Below are 13482 nucleotides of genomic sequence, written 5' to 3' on the forward strand. Positions count from 1 at the left end.
CAGACACTGGCAGAAAGACCATGGTGTTGTGAGAGGAATGATAAGAGGGATTAAGATGTCTTTGGCTTGCTGTGCACGGACACTAATCATATGAATGACTTCATGGCTATTCTCAGGGAGAGCAGACAGAACTCAATTGTGACTCCAAACAACACAACATGACGGCATGGGCAGCCTGCAGAGTATTCCTCTTACTATAATTTACTGCCAACATTCTATCACTTATTTAACTTAAGCACCACAAATGTTTGTTCAAACCCTAGCATATAGCCTCTTATCACATACATCCACTCATAACCACTGATCTGTAATGCTTCTCACGTCACGTCACTTAAAGTCATTACAAATAGACAGAAGAAGAGAGAGAAACAAACAGACTATTGTACAGCAAATTTACTTTTATATGCAGGGGAGCAGGCAGCTCAAAATAATGTGATTGTAGGTCAGGAGGGTCATTAATCTTACTACCATCACTGGATGCTCTCTGGAGACCATGAGATGTCAGCTCCTCAGCAGCAGGTCAACAGTGTGGTATGGCATGCTAGCATTGTGAGCTGTTCCGCAGTGATAACAGGTAGGCTTACAATATACTACCGCTAGTGGCAAGATGGAAAGAGTACAGTAATTCATATATATAAATATATAACTTGAATACTGCTGCCTACAACAATTAAACATCATGTGTGCACACACAGACCCCCAAGAGGTAGTGGACTACTCAAGTGAGTACATAAATGGCATGCATAACTGCACTTAGGCCCATGTCTCTTCTTGTTCATGCTTCCGAACATCACCACGTGATCAACTGCTCCCAGCAGCACATTAAGCCAGTGTTCTAGCAACATTACAACACGTGCATGAGAGGTTAACAGTCCATCACACAACTATTGACTATACCAGTGATTAGGCAAGAACTGTTAACTGTGTCATGGTAGACCATTGTAGAATTTCTGACAGTATCACAGTTTAACATTTCAATTAACAAATAAAAGCAGTTTGTTAACTCTACATATTGTTGAGCTACTATGTGTTTTGTTTGTGTGCAGACTCTATCCACCCACACACAATAACACAGGTTCAATCTCCCAACCAATATATATATATATATATATATATATATATATATCAATTCTGTCATGATCTCCTTAAAGGGGACATATTATGCCTATTTTACCACAGTTGATATGGTTCCTTGGGGTCTTAATGAAATGTCTGTAACATATTTTGGTCAAAATACCACAAGGATCATTTAAAAACAGCCCCTTTTTACCCTGTCTAAAACAGCCCTCCTCAGATTGACCTTTTTTGAGTGCCCCAAAAATTATGTCAGTGTGTATTTGTCCTTTTTGAAAAATGTTCACACAATTTAATGATACTACGTTAATATTGATGATCTATTATAATTGTGGACACTATTATCATTATATACAATTTTCATAACATTATTGTAGCAATCAATTACAATATTAAAATATTACTTAAATTTCTGTATGTACGAAAGAAAACAAGTTCAGTGATATATAGTCAACATAAAAGCTGAGTGCAGCGTGAGACAGCTTTTTGATGCTTTCAGACCAGATGCTCTTCTATATCTTGACCCATAATCACCAGCGTGTATTGTCTGTTTGCAGGGAGCGACAACTTTGAGTTTTATCTTTTCTTATTTTCTTCTTTTACTCTGATATTGTAATGAAGAGAAGACAAGTGACATTCATGAGCCAACTGATGATGAAGTAAGCGTAAAGCCTTATTTGTATGATGAAAAGCAAATTGGACACTTTAGATGTTACAGAGTGAGTTGGTTTTCCTTCTTCTGCAGTCTAGTGCTCGGGTTCAGTTTTGGTCAATAATTCAGCATCACCTCTATGTGTAGTGGCTCATGAAAACACGGAAGTGTATCAATAATTCACTGTCGTCTCGTGTAAAAATAGTCAACAACACAGCGTGGGATGTAGAGTATGCGTAGAGTAAGGGAGGAAAGATTGAGGACTGTGACAGCTAAGCTAAGCGTGAGAAGTGAGGAGATGTAAAATGTGACTCAAACTATATTCCAAGTGAAAAGTCACTGGTCCATATTTCTGGCTAGTAGAGATAACATTGATGGATTCCTCAGGGCCGAATTAGAAACCAATGGATCATCAGTTATCAATTAAAATGTGGCAAGAGGAAATAATGATGAAGAACAATAACATTTGCATTTGTGGCAGGCTTTAACAAGTGAATTGAGAACAGGTTATTTGACAGAGTATGTCTACTACTGCATACCGTGTGAAATATGTTTGCTTTAGTATTATAATGTATTTTCCCTCAATCTCCTCTTGTCTTTACACGGGACCTGTGATCCTGACTATTCTCATTGTCCAGCTTTCAGTATTTCATAGAGAATAGGTAAAGCTGTGTGCTGCCCCTGTGCCATTTCCCTGCCGTGCATTTCCATCTGTTACATGATGGATGGCCTCCCATTATACACTAGAGACCAGATTGCCTGAGGCAATTTCATTCGCGCTATAGTTGCAAAAACACCACCCATCCCGGCAATTAAATCCACCGTCATGATTTACTTTGTGGTACAAAAGTTTTTAAACAACACGTATATTTCCTGAAGGAGAACACCTACTGATCAGTCACTTAGCTGCCGTTAACTCTCCAGTTTCGTCCCATAGGGAAACACTAGCTCAGATAATAACAACCAGTCAAGCTTAATTTTTACACATTTATAGCAAATGTCTCACGGACACACAGAGAAGTTAACAAAGGGTCAAACACCTCCATACAATGATATAGAATCTAATGTCACTAATGAGGGGATTTCTGCTCATTGAGCCTTTAAGTGAGAGTAAAATCATGTTAAGAAGCACTTTGTCACCATGGCTACCTGGTGACAAGCAAATTAAAGGCATCATTGCTAGTTAATACAACTAAATAGAGCTTGATCAATTTGCTTGGAACACATATCACAGCTCATATCTGTGTCATCATATGTATGTCAGCAACTAAGTATCAAAAACATGTATGATTGAATGAATGAATTGATTAGTTGATAAAGAATGTTAATATATCTGAAATACTGAAGTCAGTATGTGCCTCTATACAACACTAACTGCTGAATTCTGCATTTATCCACAACCATCTTTAATACGTCACTTACTTTGCAGATTATGTTTTCACATAATCAAACAATAAAACAGCTGCCAGCCCTAAGATATTGTTGGGTTTTCATGACAAGGTGAATCATGTTGCCTATTGTCAATCATTAAGAGACAAAGCCAAGCAGATATATAACCATCAGTTAATGATGTGGTAAGTTTGCTCATTTCATAATGTACTTCAAGAAAATGACAATAGCTCCCGAGCAAATAATTAAATGGCAACAGGAAAAACATACTAGGACAATGCCTGTAATTCTTGCCACACCCATATTTTTTCCCAGGACTTGAGAATCTAGCATCCTCTAGCATGTCTCAACACATGATTCTGCTCTAGTGAGCAGATGCAGATTACAAGCTCTGATTACTGATGCGTGACAGACTCAGTTCACCGGTTCCCCCTTGAAATCAATTTGATCAATGCTATCAAATTACCAGATCCACCCAATACTCAGTAACTACTGGGCGTGCAGATGATAAATACAAACTAAACTAACTTGTGGTTGCAAAGTTTTGGTAGAGCCTTGTGCTTTAATTTTAGGATGCTTTCCCCCGTCCTGGTGTTTACAGGGAAGTTTCTTGTGTTTGGCACCAAATAAGGGGAAGGGTTGCCAAGGCTGCTGATAAAATGAGGCAACACAATCGAGACGCACATGTAACTAACAAAACACTTTACGGAGAAATCTGTTCCAGAATGTAATTAATACTGAAGCAGCCTTGTCAGGACATGACAAGACATCAGGCAACTCCATACTATGGAAATCTTTTCTTTAAGTTATTAAAGAAGGAAATAAATTAGGCCATTACGGGGGTTATCAATTTTATAAAACTTCCAGATCCCCCCACCAACTTTGGGCAGATGCACAGACAAAACCTCCGAAGATATAGGTCTGTACTGCAACTAACAAAATTACATATAATAACAACATTTGTTTCCTTCATCAAACAGCACAGCAACAAAATCTACATCACAATTTCCCCAGCATTTGCAGACTTCAGCACTGTCCAACATTGGTCCTCACGGTCATAGCTGCTGATGTCCTCTGATAATAGCATAGATTTACCTGATAAGGCTCCTGCCAGCTTTTGACACAGCCACACTCAGAGGGCCACAGGTTGCAGCTCCCCCCCTTGGCTCTGACTGCCGCCAAGCGGCTTGGACTCCTGGAGGACATGCTGTCTAAATGCCAGGCCACCATGCGACCTCCCTTTCGAGGAAGTGTGGCACCGCCAGGGATGGATCCGTAATGGTATCGCTGGCATGGGTGATGCTGATGGCGATTGCTGGGGTGCTGATGATGCCAGCTAAAGGAAGATGGCTCCTCTCCACAGTCCCCCCTTCCATCAACGTGCGCAAAGCAACTCCGCTGCTTGTTCAGGTAAAGAGTCATGCTGCCACCCAACACTAACCTATGCTTACTTAAACACTTCCTCTTTTGCTTCTTCTGTTGCTGAACTGGTAGAGTCGAAAAACACAAGACACGGTACTCTGGCAAAAGGAATGATGAATGAACCAACGGGCTGGCTGCTGTAGCTTTACAAGCTACAGAAGGGTGTGTGTGTGTTCGTGTGTCTGTGTTTGTGTGTGTGTCAGAGCTTCTGAGTGAGAGAATGATAAATGAGAGGAAAAGAGGGAGGGAGGGAGAGAAAGGGGAGGGGTAAGGGGGAAGAGAGATAGAGAGGGATAGAGGGGGATACAGGATGAGAATGAAATTGAGTGCAAGGGAGAGAAAGAGGAGAGCTGAGTGAGCGAGGACTTGGGGTATGAGGAAAAGGAGCGAGGCAGATAAGAACAGCAGTAGACAAGGAGAGAGAGAGAGAGAGAGAGAGAGAGAGAGAGAGAGAGAGAGAGAGAGAGAGAGAGAGAGAGAGAGAGAGAGAGAGAGAGAGAGAGCTACTTGACAGCATCCGCAACTCCAGGCAGAAGCCAGGGATGTGATGCTGCTGGGAATTGAAAGCAATGGGAGCTTGAACTACGAAACCCTGGACTGATACTGCAGGAGTGGCTGAATTTGTGAGGTTTAAATATATACAGTATACAGAAATAAAAAGAAACGACTTCTAACAGTGAATATATAAAAAAGTTTTCGAAAAAAACGATAGGGTCAATGCAAATCAGCAAATTCCTAAAATACGTGGCTGCAGGCATTATGTTGTGGGGGTTATCTGTCAGACTATTCAATTCACCTTTACAAGAAAGGTTGCTCTAACATTCTAAAGCATTTTTTGTCCATAATTCTCAAGAATGAATTAGTTAATTATGAGACATTTTCAGACAAATGTCTATCAGGATAAAATGTTGAAGTAATGTCAACCTATATTCAAAAGGTCAAAGGTGAACTTCACTGAGACATCATAATTATCGACAAACACTTTCTGGGTCATTATTCATCATCAGAAGTAGAAACAGAGATTGTGACCATATTGGTTGGTGGAAGCAAACGGCAGGAATTATAGTTGTTTACACCACAGCATTTCTTTACTTTCTTTCAAAAACTTCCTAAACACAAAAACAGATAGGAAGAGGGTAAACGTTCAATGACTGCCACAAGCCACTAGCCCTCAGAGGGATCTAAACCTGCCAAACCCAGTCTCATAGCTGAGGAGCACAGCAAACAAAAAGCACGTGAGGCGGTCAAATTACAGAAAGCATGCTAATTCAATTCGATCACAAAGTGCATTTCTTGACTTCCGTGTCACCCACTTCCTCAGTCAGACGAAATCAGGGTCAGAGGGACGCAAATGCTGCTAAAACATCCAGCTGCTTTAGCATCAACGTCATCTGTGATGTGAGAAAGGGAAATAATCTGTATGCCTCACAGCACATGAAATACACAAATACACTAAATGTTTAATCTGAATCTTCAATTGGAGATGATGTCACCAACCATTAGGGGTTTAGCTTCAGAGAGATACCTCGTTTTTCTACACACAGTGCTAGCGTCACATGGTCTGTTAGGAGATGCTTGAGTATGTGTGGGCGTTATCATTACCCATTCAATCTACCAGAGGCGACAGCCACAAAACAGTCAGTGATGAAGAATAATACCTCATCAGAGCTGACTGAGGCAGTGAACAGCATGCCCTCAGAGAGAGAGCATCAGTGGGCAGCCTGAGTGTGTGTTTGTGTGTGTCACACTGTTATGAAATATGGAGTGTGTGGGCAGCAGGGGGCATGATCGGATGGATGGTTGGTTAGTCAGAAATCAACAAACACAGACCTCTCAGCTCTTTCTGACATCCCTCCTTCATCTTGTGTATTTTCAGGTTTGCCTATGTGTCTAATTTCATTATGTTGTGAAGTTGCTGCATTGCTGGGCTCTTCACAGTCCCATTTGTTGAAGAAGACGGTCAGCATTAACCCACAGGATACAATATGACCATTAGATAGTAAGATAAACATTATAAGACGTGTAAGAAACATACATTATTTTTGTGGGGCTAAATAAATATGGTATTTATTGACATTCATTAACTACATGAGTGTCCCGAAACAACATTAAAACCTGACACCAGTCACCAGTTTGTGATATAGTGGAGTAAAATCTAACTCACTCCTGGTGGGATTTTATCATTTCACTTTGATTTCATGGCACTGCAAAATATTCCCTGTAGCCTCATGAATGTAAACCAGGTGAAAATACTTTTGTCTGAGAGAAAAACCTGCTTTTCAAGCTGTTATATTTATACTTAGAGCCAGTGCAGACTAAAACTAAAATATGAAGCTAATGATATTAAGTCCTGAATTTATTCCTCAGAAACACAGTAAGGTGTTGGAGGCTGGTATATATCAGGATACAGGACGTTGGATGACTTGTGGATTTCCCCTCAAGTTGTAGTGTGTTTTTATTTATAGCTTGTGAAAAAATGCAGTGTGATTTTTTTATTACAAAGCTACTTACTAAGTGTAGAGTTTATATGTCAGTGTGTAGTTGGGCAAGATAATTAGATTTCCATGTTTAGATCTATTTCTTTCATTAGTCTTATTACCATCTACTGCAGTCTTAACTGTCTAGGCCTTTCTTCATCAGTAAGAATCTGCAAGTGATTAATGGTCTGTATTTGAAAAGCACATTTCTAGTCTTGATGATCACTCAAAGCACTTTACAGGACACGTCTTTGCCATTCACACACAGATTTATACATCAGCACTTTAGCTATGAGAACATCCAAGCCAACAGTGAGAATTTCAGGTCCAGTATCTTGCCAAAAAACACTTGCATGTGGAAGGGAGAAGACTGGGATCGAACTGCTGACCTTCTGGTTACAGGATGTTCCAGCATTCCACAAGGCAAGGTAACAATGAGGTAACTTAAGTCCACAATTGCAGTGTAGGATATCATCAGCAGATACCAGAGCAGCCCAGGTTGATCAAGAGAACCATATTGATAACATAGAAAGGTCAACAACTATGAGCTGTTAGAGCAAGGAAAGTAAGCAGGTGGCTACTGAAGGGAAAACAAAAAGGAACCATTTGAAAAATGACAGAACGACACATTATTGCTCTTGTTTCCTGTGTTGTGGGGCTTGAGGAAAAGCTGCTGTAAATTAACTTTATGCTATGTGTTTAAATGTGCTGCAGTATAATTTGCTGCTGCCACTAAAGCTTTTCATTGTGTGAATTATTAGGAGATTGTATCACTGTCCCTTTCAGGACAGGCTATCGTCTCTCTCCCTCTGCATGCGTGTGATAAAATACTGCAGCAGATTGCACCTGCTTTTCTCCATCAATTTCAGACAGCTGCATCTACTGAAGTGGTCAGTCAAGTTAAATGGCTAATTGTTCAACATTTCAGGCTTCTCTCTGATTTATTTGCCTGTATTACCTCTTACACACAGATGCATTAAAAATGAGCTGCAGAGACTATTTAAATGTCCCCTAGTGTCTAACGGACGGTAATCCTATTCGCCTTAGGGCTTCCACAGAATTAATTTTAGTAAGAGCAGAGCTCTGATTGTATCACCTAAATAACACAAGACAGAAACAGCCAAGTGTAATATACAACAAAAACCACAAAAAAAAAAAAAAGACCTCCATATACCAGACATATTGTAAACATCAGACAAAATGTGGGCTGTTTCTTTTGCTCCTCAGACTGAAACCTCATTACCCATATGTGAGCTGGGGTCTGCATCTCTCAAAGAAGATTTGATTACACTAATTGACGTAGTCCTCGACAACAAAAGGCACTGTGTTGTCTCTCATCTACTGCCCTCACCCTGTTTGGCCATGAATTTTAACTGAATCTGGCAGCAGAGAGTATTTGGAATAGACATGATTTATTTTGACATGATGGTCGACACCTTAACACCACTGGTAGCTGGTTCTTTACTGAAAACTATTACCATTATTTACCATTCACACGTCAGTTAATTCTATGAGAGCGTGTTATCTGACAGGAAAGCAGCGTGCCTATAGCATTAAACTGACTGAATTTTTCTTCTTTGCTTCTATTTTGCTGCTGCTGGTCATTTATTCATGAAAAAAACATGCCTGTCAGTTAACATCCAGACAACCAGATGCTGCTTATGCATAACAAACCATTCATGCCAGGAAATCTTAACGTTAACGTTTCAGATTTCTCAGTGAAAACATTTCACTGAGCAAATAGCACACGTATTTAATCTTTGCATTTCAACAGGTATAATTCTTTGTACCTGGAAGTCTACTCATATGGTTCCTTTGTACAAAGGGGGACATGACACCAAACACAATAGTTATCAGACAAGGTCCAAACTTCCCTTTCTGCCAGAAATCCTGGTGATCACTGGTGAATTACCAATTCCAAATATTTCTCAAAAAATATACGAACCCTCACCATCCACATTGTTGTCCTTCCTGTTATATTGGTTGGACATGATATTGTCTCCTGTGTAACAAAAGGAAGTTCTCTGCTACTGTTTTCATTTACAAATTGTCAAAAACTTTCAATACTGAAGATCATTGTCTGCTTATTAAGTCTTATTAATGTGTCTAAATTGGAAACATCCAATCAGAGTATTTAGCAGTATTAAAACGTGTTCCAGTAGTATTCCTTCTGGTCCCTGCCTTGTCTACTATTCAGAGTATATTCTAGGACAATATTGCCTCTTATCAAACACACGGTGACATCAATTCTATTCTGTTAAGTTTTGCTGAGTACAATATATTTATCAATCTACCCCCAAATTCATAACCAGGGATCCCTCTGACAGTCACCTTTCTATTGTGTTTACCTAGGGTTTTCATCCATAACTTCCTTATTGGACCTTCACCACCATGTGACATCTTTGCTGAGCTGGAACGAAGGACCTTAAACTTATTCTACTTACTGACTTACTTATGCTTCATGTCCCACAGCTTTATTCTGAGCTCAGAACTTTTTGTGAACATATAATTATCTACATCCCACGTACAACATCAACATTGTCACTAGCCCTGGAAGATTGAAGACCAATGTGTCAAGCCAAACAATTGTTTATACTGCATGACTTCTCCTCCTAAAAAGGGTTTAGGGTTAGGGTTAGCGTTAGGTTAGGTCCGGTATCTAAGCATTGTTGCAAATAAAGAAAGCATCAATAATTTCCGGTGCTTGAATATAGTTTCGTAGAAATATATTAATAGATTTGACTCAACTTAAATTATTAATGGCAACGTTCTGTACAGATTTAAATATTCACCTCAGTGAAGGATATCACAGTCTGTGTGACCTCAGATGAGGTTGTATACAATACATATTGTAAATTTGAACATACGATTACTTGCTGTGCTATTAGAATGTTTAACACATTTACTATCTCCAGGGCAGTATACAGTCCATTCAACTGGGTGTTCATGCAGTCTCACACAAACCTGGGATGGTTGTGTGTGACTTTCATTGTCAGTGCATTCAGAAACCATTTGACCCCTGACACAAACTCGGGATGAGCTAATCAAAATCTGACAGGTCACTTAGTGTGACGGTGCAAGAGGATTGAACAGCTCTCAGCCACTCAGGCGTCTGTCACGAAGGAACACAATCATCATTGCAATGAGGAGGAGAGCTCATGGTAGGAAAGTTGAATTGCTTTAATCGGCCATTTTCACTCCTTCTCCGTCAACATGTGGCCTGTGGCTATTCAAGAAAACATCGTTAACCAGTTTGGGCTGACTTCTCTCCCCACAAATCATTTTACAGGACATTTTCTTAATATAACTCAACATTAAATGTGCATCCAGTGATGTCCGAAGCAATGCTTTTATGGAGGTATGCAGACCCTCTTGTCCGACAATAAGATAGCTGAGCTACATAGAAAAGTACTGTACATTGAATATGAACTCTAAAATGCATTGAAACATTTTTCCACACTGACAAGATAATGTAAATGATATGCATTAATTGTAAAACTTGAAACACAAGCAAGCGCCTTCTGCAGTCATTTATAAACTTAAGGTGCAAAAAAACCTTTTCTAACAAACATTTTAGTGCACTGACATGCTTTGAATTTTATGCAATACATCCAACTTGCCACATGGTGGCACTTACACTTCAGCTTTAAGCTGTAGGCCTGACAAACTAGCAGCATCTACTAATTTAAGCTAATTAACAACAAAAAAACACTGCCCTCAGTTGGTGGATTTGTTATGTTATGCCTCCTTCATATCACAATGGTGCTGGTAATCTACACACACACATTTTCTTTTATCATTTTTGCGTGGGCATGTTCCACTCTGATGGCTGGTGGGCATCTCCAGCTTTAGCAAATATACAAACAATTTAAATCTATTTCTACAACAAAAACAACAACAACATTTTAGCAAAGGGATGAAAGGTCAAAGGCAGACAGACAATTGTCCCCTATTATCCTGTATCGGTGTTTGTGAGTGGGTCTGTCTGTGCGCATGTGTTTGTGTTTGTGTGTGTGTGTGTGTGTGTGTGTGTGTGTGGTATTTAACTAACAAATACCTCCCTCTAGCTCTACTTAGTATAATTCTGCGTTTGATTTGAGGGATGGCAATAACAGGCAGACAGCAGTGGTCATTTACGTTGAGTGAGTCAAATCAACAAACTCAACACACTGACTTTATGCTGCATTCAGCATGCTGGACAGAGCAGTACACATTGTACACATACAAAGTACAAGCCGGGTAGACATGGTTGACAGTTTCTGTGATCCCTTGGGTACCAAGATGAACACAGCTTGGCATATACTCTACTGTAGCCTTTCCTTTCTTCAATGAATGAGGGCCCACGTTGGCTGTGCAAAACATGTTTACGTGTCTACATCCAACTGAGATAAGACAAGAATGATGGATGATGTAGGGATGTGAAGCTGGAACTGACACCACATTGTCTCATAAATCCCAATTTGGCACAGGGCTCCTATAGACATAAACTGAAAAACTTTGATATGGCAGCCCCACAATGTCATAAAATTATGACATTATGACAATTATGACAAATCCCACTTAACTGACCCCCACTTCTCTCATTCCTCATAACTCTACCAAAATCAATCTGTTGCACTTGCATGTGTGGCCATGGAGGGGAATTTTAAATCACCCAGCCTTTTGCACCTACGGTTTACAAATAGAAAACTAGTTTGTATTAATGACCAGCAAAAACAATTCCATTTTATCTTGCCTTGTGCCCTAATAGATCCACTGCTGCTGGAATTTAGAACAACACATCTAGTAATAATATTTAACAAAATTTAACAGAATAAGTACAATTCTCAGTGCCAATGTTTATTTCACTCTCCAGATCAGTTGCATTCATTTGAAAATAAATATATTATCTCATCTTATGTAGGATTTAAAAACGATTTTAAGTTGTTCAATTGATATTAAGACACATGGAATTTTTACTGCAATAGGATTTTATATTCTCACATTGGTCCCTGTCAAGCTTTACATTTATATCTATATATTCTGCTGTTTACATAGAATCATTATTGAAGAGGCAATTCCCTCAGAGAAACTGTATGGAATAACTTAAAAAAATTCACATTTACTTATGTATACACACTGGTAAAAATGTACCAGACTAATCAATGTTACTTTTTCTGTGCATATGCAACTTTCAGATTCATTTCAGAAGTTGCAGTACACTTGTCTTTATCATGCCACATTTATAAAAATAGAGCAACCTTAATTTTTTATTTGAACTCAAATGTCCTCACCTAAATTACATTTTGACCAAAACAGTGTTTTCCAACATTGCATTATCAGGTAAATTAGCCTCACAAAAACTCACACCGATCATCATATATTAACGATAGATTATACAATAACAACAATAACACCACATAATGTGATGTTTCTGTTTCTGTCAGGATATCCTCCATAAATGTTTGACGAGGCATGGACTTTTTGTCAACTTTATTTTGTATACTACCAAAAATTATCTCTTTGGAAAATGTCCCGATTAATAAAATATTCTTGTGGCAAACTGCCTTGTCAATGTAATTAATGATATATTCTTTTCCAGGGCAGGGTTAACTACAGTCGACCTTCAATCATACTTGTAGACTATGGTTAGAGACTTGGTGAATATCCATGATTATTGCTACGCTAAGTTAATGGATTTCAAAATATCCTTAAAATAAAGCAATGGTTTTGGGAAAAACTACAGCACCCATTTACAGTAGCCCTGCCATAAACAGCATGCTGTGTAACTCCATCATGAGGAGTTACACAGAGAAGAAAACAACTAAATGTCCCATTAACAGCTACTTTAGAGAGGGCAGCTCATCATTCACACCCAGTCATCCAAGCAACCAACCAAGGGACTTACCCTTGGTTGGTTGATTCAACTGTGCACCGAGTACATACTGCCATGAAGTGAGGAAAAATGAATAAGTCTGAGAAGATATTTTCTTATACTCCTACAATAGTGTTTGCAACCACATCAGCCCTGGAGTGGCTCAAACATCAACCTTGACTAAAGGATGGAAGATAGTGAACACATCAAATTATACAGTAAGCTATTTTATCATGTTATTAATGGCACAACCCTAAGAGCAGTGGGAATTAACCAAATCAAAAGCTACTAAAAGCCCCAGGCTGTTGATGTGACGGATCACTACCCAGCGACTCCATTAAGTGATACAAGTAAAGTCTTGTCATATCTGCTATTTAATGATTCCATAAATCTAAGAAACCTATTTAATGGAAAGCTACATTCAGTATTACATGGAATGTAAAAGCTTTAAAACCAGAGGAGAAGTTGCTGCCTTCATTACTGTTGCATAAGTGGACACTGTGTGTCTTGCAGACAGACTTGCAGCACTAAGGAGCCAACTTTGTTTAGACAAGATTATCTTGAGCCTGATGTTTTGATACTGCACATCTGCCCTTTGCACTGTTTATTTTAAG

The 13482-nt window shown here is 39.1% G+C and overlaps 1 protein-coding gene across 5 annotated transcripts in view; it reads right to left on the reverse strand.

Moving 5' to 3' along the window:
* dlg2 (discs, large homolog 2 (Drosophila)) overlaps window positions 1–13482 on the reverse strand; it is a 204586-nt gene that overhangs the window by 55159 nt on the left and 135945 nt on the right. The gene's annotated exons all lie outside the window — the stretch shown is intronic.

This window comes from Pleuronectes platessa, chromosome 15 (genome assembly GCF_947347685.1).
Source record: "Pleuronectes platessa chromosome 15, fPlePla1.1, whole genome shotgun sequence".
In the NCBI taxonomy this organism is placed as follows: Eukaryota; Metazoa; Chordata; class Actinopteri; order Pleuronectiformes; family Pleuronectidae; genus Pleuronectes; species Pleuronectes platessa.